Here is a 6,882-nt window from a genome sequence, read left to right on the forward strand (position 1 = left end):
GGCCTCCTCCTCGTCACAGCTATAGAATACTGACGAGGTAATCCCTACTAACATCTCAAGTGAGCCATCTGGGGCGAAACCCATTTTTTGTAGCTTTTTCTCTCCAGCCTCCCAGTGCACTGGGACCCCGCAGCCACTTAGGGTCCTTTCCTCAACCGTCAGCACAGGCAGCAGGAATCTCGGTGCAGACTTCTCCAGAGCTCCACGTGCTCCTCCACCGCAGCCTGTACTGTCAAGGGAAGAATGGCTTCCAGGGGGGTCTCCCCAGGTATTACACAAGGTCCTCCTGGTTTCTAGTTTCCAAACAGCTCTCGTGACCACGGTCAACTACACCTCTGAGTCGTCAGGTGCGGTCTGTATTCTCGTGTTCTCCAAGTCCTTGTTCAGCAGCTGCTCCTCCACTGACTCTGGACCTTTCTGGTTCTCAGCAGCAGGGGCAAGAGTGACCCATTGTGTGGCATGTATTCCCAGGGGTTTCTCCAGGTTGGGATGATTCATGCATGTCCCTGGGTGGACCTCAGTGGCTGGCACATGGTGGGCCAATTGTGTCATTGCTTCTCTGGGCCATGATAGTTCTTGATCACATGGTGGTGGCTGGTTTGATGGCTGGTGCATGCCAGCATGCATCACCTCACAGCTTCCCAGACAATGGCTGCCCACCTCTCAGGTGCCTGCATTGCTGGGGTCCAGCCCAAAAACCGGAGCTCCCCACTGCACGGCTTCCCGGACACCGGGTGCCTGCCTCCCAGGCACCTGTGTGGCTGGGATCCAGCCCCTTTTCTTGTTTTTTGTCTTTGCTTTTGGCACCATGAATCCAGCTCAGGACCTTGCACTTGCCAGGCAGGTGCTTGTGCTGCTGAGCCATATCCCTGGCCTTGTCCTGGAATATTTGTGATTATCTTGGGCATGGGTTTCATTGGCTGCATAGGTGGCCATCATCCAAACTTATCTTTTGTTGGAGAGGAGAGTGGTGGTGAGAATGATATGAATATGAGGGGTTTGATAAGAAAGAACCAAGGCGACCTTATATTTGGAAGACATTGGAGAGGGAGAATGGGATGTTGATGTGGGTAGAGCTGTTAGTGTCTGCAACCTTGTCTTAGTTACTTTTCTCTCGTTGCTGAGACAAAATATCTCATGCCCAAGATTAAGGAAGGAAGGGTGTATTTAGCTCACAGTTTGTGGAGGTTTCAGTCCATACTCGGCTGGCTCCAAGGTAGAGTGGCATAGGGCAGAGGGCAACTGTTCATGGTGGTGGAAGACAGCAAAAGCAACAAGAGCAAAAAGGGGGAAGCAGTGGCAAACAGCCTCTTTCCCTCCCTTACATTGTATGCAAACTGTGGCACAGCACTCATTCCCATAATTCCAACATTGGACCATGAATCAATCATAAACTCTAGAAGCCCACCCCATGACTGCATGAGGCTTTTGGGGGACATCCAGACACAAACCATAACAAACCTCTAGCAAAGGGAATAGCCCAGATGTGTGTGGGGTGAAAGGAATAAATAGACTCAGTAGGGGTGGTCTGTTGGGTGGAAGACTGGGTCATGGGTAGTGAGGGAGAGGGTAAGAGGCATGGAGTGGGAGGTTTACTGCAAGATTAAAATTTTTATGTGAGGAAGAGTTTGGGGCCAAAGGCTGGCTTGGAAGGATGGAGGGAAAGCCATCATCAGGTGTGATGTAGACTAGAATGAATAGAGGGAGGGATGAGAGCAGACAGTGAAAGAGGCCTGATCATAGGGGACCTCCTTCCAATTGTCTGAACTCGAGAAAGTGGTCAAAGTCAGAGAGGATCTCATAATTGAACAAACCATATTTTGGCCAAAGAGAGCTATAATCTAGCTTGTAGTGTGGCCCAGCCCCATTACAGGAAAGGATGAGGCATTTTGACTTGAAGTAAGATTGGAGACAGAGGTTATTGAGGAGGCAACTCAGGGAGGTTTCTTTAGGAACAGGGAGGCAGTTCCTCTCATGGTGGATCAGGGCCAAGAGTGTCTAATGGGAAGGAGGGCAACAGGGATCAAAAGGAGCATCCCCCAAAGGAAGACTGAAAGCTGGAACAATGCACAGAGTAACATGTGTCCAGGGAGGTTGTGTCCAGGCCAAAGTCAGAGATCAAGCCTAATTAGGAGTTGGATAACTGACCAGAGGGATGGACACCCTCTACCTAGGACGAATCACCCCACAGTCTTGAACAGCAGGATTCAAGTGGAGGAGATATTGGAAGGAGATTGCTGGTGAGCTAGAGGCAATGTGGCCACTGGTTCTTATCACCCAGACAGTGTTGAGGTGGGGGAGCCACAAGCCAAAGGGGGCCTTTAGACTGCCACATCCCAGGTTTTTGGCACCAGATGTGAGGTGCAGTGGTACCTAGGTTCATGAACTTGATTATTTTCATGATTCTGGTTGCGAACCAAGTTGAATGAGAATCAAGTCAAATTCAATTGTTAGGTGACCTTGTGGGAAAATTTGATTTTGTTCTCATGAAGTTCAGTGTGCAGCCAGAATCATGGAGACAATTGAGTTTATGAACTGAGGCACCACTGTAAATGGTGACAAGCCCATAAAAGAACACAGCACCAGCCCAAATTTGAGGTTCTAAGTGAGACCTCCCCCAGAATAACTCTGAAGGAAAGTGTCTGAGTCAAATTTATTGAGCTAGGTCTCTTATGGATAGGGTTGCGGGGGTTAGTGGGATGGGCTTAGGTGAGGTGGAGTGAAGGAGGATGTGAGACTGGGGAAGGAGAGTAGCTGAGTACAAGGCCATAGCAAAGGCTAGTGTTCTGTTGTGAGTGCACTGTGACCTAGCAGGTGGGTGTGTGTGCCATGTTCTAGCAGTGTAGGAACTGTCCCTCAGGCTCAGGCAGCTGGGAACAGCTATTCCAGGAACTGGGGCAGCTGGGGGCGGCAAATGGGGGTCAGACCTATCACATATGTTTCTAGATTACCTGAATTTCTGTTAGAAAAAACAGGATCTAATTTGATTCAGAAGAGAAGCAGGGAGGAGGCCCATATGATCTCTAAAAGTGGAGACTTTAGCACTTACATATAAGGGTGAGGGTTCCTGGTGTCCAGGCTGAGAAGCTTAGCTTGGGCTTCTCCTCATTAAACTAGCTATTTTGCAGTCCCTGCTTTTGCAATATTATAATTAAGCCTCTGCTTCATATTACTTTCATGTTTTTGAGTTCCTCATTCTATGCCAGAGGGTTCTTGGGTTTCCAGTCAGCCTCACAGAACCAGGGAAGCAGAGGGTCTCCTAGCATCCCAGACCCCCACCTGACAGACAAAAGTATCATGGAAAAAAACTTGAGGACAAAAGGCTCATTAAACTCTAGGTCACACACATGGAACCTGCATGGTTTGCAAAAGCCCACTTGGGCCCAGTGAAGCCTAAAATGGTCCCTTCCACAACTGGGCTAGGGGAAGACACCCTGGCAGCCCCCAACCAACTTGTACTCACACTGAGGGACTGAAACCAGGAAAGAGAAGAAAGAAAAGGAGAGATAAACTTGAGGCAGACCAGAGGGAAAAACACAGAGGCCATATGCTCCCCCTCCCGCATCCCACATGGTGGGACACACCAGGAAACTGTTCTAGACCCACAGGAAAACTTCCTGAGCTTCCCAGATTCCATTTATTTGTACCACCCTCTAGTTTCCTGCTTCCCCTCAACAACAAACATTAGGCCTCTAAAGGATGAAAGCCCATCCTGGGGGAGAAGGGGATTGGAACTTTCCTAGGGCAGAGAGGGAAAGGAAAATAAAAACCTTCTTGGCTGTAGATTTTACAGAGAAAGAGAAACAAAATTGTTCCCAAAGGCCATACTTCCTGGCTGGCTTTGCCAAGATATGTGACTAGGTTCTGAGGTTCTGGGGTCTCCTAGAAATTCATTCTAGGTTCTTCTTGTTCTGAACGAAGAATTGGATAAACCAAGCACAAAAGGTAGTTGGAGTTTTACATTTACCAAAGGTAGGAAAAGAAACATACCCTGCAGACTGAGTGTGGGCCAGTTAAAAGTAGGAAAAGAAGTACACTCTCCGGGTAAGAGCAGGCCACTACGAAAGAGAGAGCACAGTAGCCCACAGTTTCATGACAGGTGACTTATATCTCTCACTCATTAGGGTGATGTCAGGTCTAGGCTGCCCTATCAAAATCTTCTCATGAGAAGAAGTGACGGTAACTCTTTCTGATTGGAACTTTTTCTGCACACTTCTGGCATGCCCACTTGCTTGGTCAGTTTCCTACACGTTTATCTTCTATCTCATAAGTACCTAAACTATGAGACAAAATATACAATATCAAGGTTTGGGGTTGTAGCTCACTGGCACACTGCCTAGAATATGACACCCCCTGGACTCAATTCATAGCTTCACCAGTATGAAAGATTCAGTTATTAAACTCAGTATCAAGAATACTAAAACATTATGAGGAGAGAGACAATGAACCATGCCATGTTGCATAAGGGGATCAGGGAAGGGATCTTTGAAGCGGGGATATTTCAGCACAGATGAAAATAAGGGTATCTTGTAAGCAGCTGAAATAGAACAGAGAAAAATACAGATGTAAAGTCCCTGAGGTAGAGCCAGGCAGAGTGGCTGTATTAATCACTGAGATACAGTACTTGACACACGCAATTAAAGGAGTAGAGGTTTATTTTGGTTCACAGTTTCAGTAGGGTCAATCCACGGTTAGCAGGCTCCAACAGAAACATCATGGTAAAAAAAAAGAGAAGGAAAACTGCTTACACCATATTGGCTAAGAAATGAGAGAAAAAGGAGACTTGACGCAGTTATTTATTTCCTTCCTCTGTGCTCCGTCTCACAACAAAACACTCAGCCATGAACTCAAAAATGGGTTAACCCACTGATGAGTAGAGCACTTCACGATCCAACAAACTTTCAAACTTTTCAAACATCAACACAAGATTTTACAGGAATATTTTTGATGTATACAACAACAGTGACGTATACATGTAATCCTAGCACTCAGCAGGTGTAATGCGAATCACAAATTCTAAAACAGCCTACACTACTTAACCAGACTATCAAAAATTAAAAATAGACAAAATTTAAAATCCTATATGTGCTGTGATATGCCTATGATCCAATCACTCTGGGACGCTGTGCCAGGAGGATCACAAGCCCGGGCAACTGAGTAATTTCCTAACCCGGTCTGAAGGGTAAAAATTAAAATGGCAGGGGGTTAGGCTCTGTGGGAAGGCCTTGGATTCAATCTCCATTGTAACAACAAAAAAGATTGTAAGGCTGATCTGTTTTAGCACCTCCAGAAGGGCCAGTGTGGTCAGGAAGGATGGATAGAGAAGAATAAAAGATGTGCTAGGAGAGGTAGGCGTGGGACTTTTCATCTGTGATGAGGAATATGGATCTCATTTTAGGTGTGAGAGGAAGGTATAGCAGGCATAAGATAGAGAATAAATCTGATGTGGATACACAAAGACCACTCTAGCTGCTGTGAATAATGGCAATGAGGTACTGGCTGTTACCTGGAGAGTGTCTCTCTCAGCAGTTAAGGGGACAGTTGGTCATGAGAATGGAACTGGGGGACAGGCAGTAGAGCAGGAACAGCACACAGTTGGTACTGTCTGAAGTTCATCCATATCAGCAGCCCAAAACAGGAGGTATCACGGTCATCCATTCACAGTTCCCAACCCTAGAAGACGTATCCCAACTTGGAGACAGAACACTTGTCCTGAGAGGCTCCAACAGCGAGACCGCTTTGCTTCCCTGGTACGCATACTCATCAGCCAGGAAAGAATCTGTGATCAACAGCTTCCTTGCACTGGTCTTATAAGAAGGAGGCACAGGCCCTGGAGCTCCCATAGCATTCCCCCCTGAGCATCTCAGTTAACCTCCCAGTGTCTCTCTCTGATACTTAGTGTGACCTAAGTAGTTAGCTGAGGAGTCATGTTGGCATTCTAGCAAACATGAAAAACAGCCTCGCCTGGAGCTGTTAGGAATGAGAGATCCCCAGCACTTATATCACTCCATGGGAGTTTCTGGGATGAGGGCCTGGACATCTGTATTTCTAAAAGCTTCCAGTGTTGAGGACCATGAATTATAAATTGACATAGTGTTTTCTTAGGTTCTCCTTACCCTGCCTGCCATGTGGGCTGGTTTTGAAATGTGGGAATCCTGCTTCCTCTAGGCCAATGAGATTAGCACCCAGGTGTGGGGATGGATCTTGGCTTGCTTCCTTTATGATGTTAAACTTGCCCATTCTAGAACTGTCTTTATGCTGTTCCAGGAATAGCACCCTAAAACAACCCCCCTCACACACAGCCGCTAATAAAATGGTGGTTAGCTGGAGATTTGGGGCCTTTTGTTCCTGGAGAGTAACTGGTAGTCTCAGATCCCTACTGTGTAGCCCTCTACTTTGTCTTTTGCTCTTTTTCCCTTTCCTGCCATGAGCCTTAACCCAGGCCAGAGACTGGATCCCACTGCAGGGGTCTCCAATAACTGGCACTACGGGAAGGGTCTCCACTATTCCAGTAGTCACCGCACTGGTGTAAACCTATAGGTTCTGCTGAGGCTGGAGGACTGCCTAGAACATGAGTTGGAAATCAGACTAGGAAACATGTTTAGACCCAGTCTCTAAATGAAAAAATGAATTCATCAGTCAATGAATAAAAAATTCCTACAAATCCCAGTTTATAAGAAAAGCAAGAGGCAGAGGGACATATAAAAGGATATCAAGGATGTAATCAGCAATCTCAAGAACATAGAAAAGTCACCCAACAGGGAGGCTCAAATCTGTAATCTCAGCACTCAATTCCTGAGAAAAGGATTTTGATTAGAGATGATCCAGAGCAATCCTGTCTGAGGAGGGGGAAAAGTACATGAAAAGAAAAACGCTAATCCA

The sequence above is a fragment of the Chinchilla lanigera genome, unplaced genomic scaffold, assembly GCF_000276665.1.
Source record: "Chinchilla lanigera isolate Chin_1 unplaced genomic scaffold, ChiLan1.0 scaffold00083, whole genome shotgun sequence".
Classification (NCBI taxonomy): domain Eukaryota; kingdom Metazoa; phylum Chordata; class Mammalia; order Rodentia; family Chinchillidae; genus Chinchilla; species Chinchilla lanigera.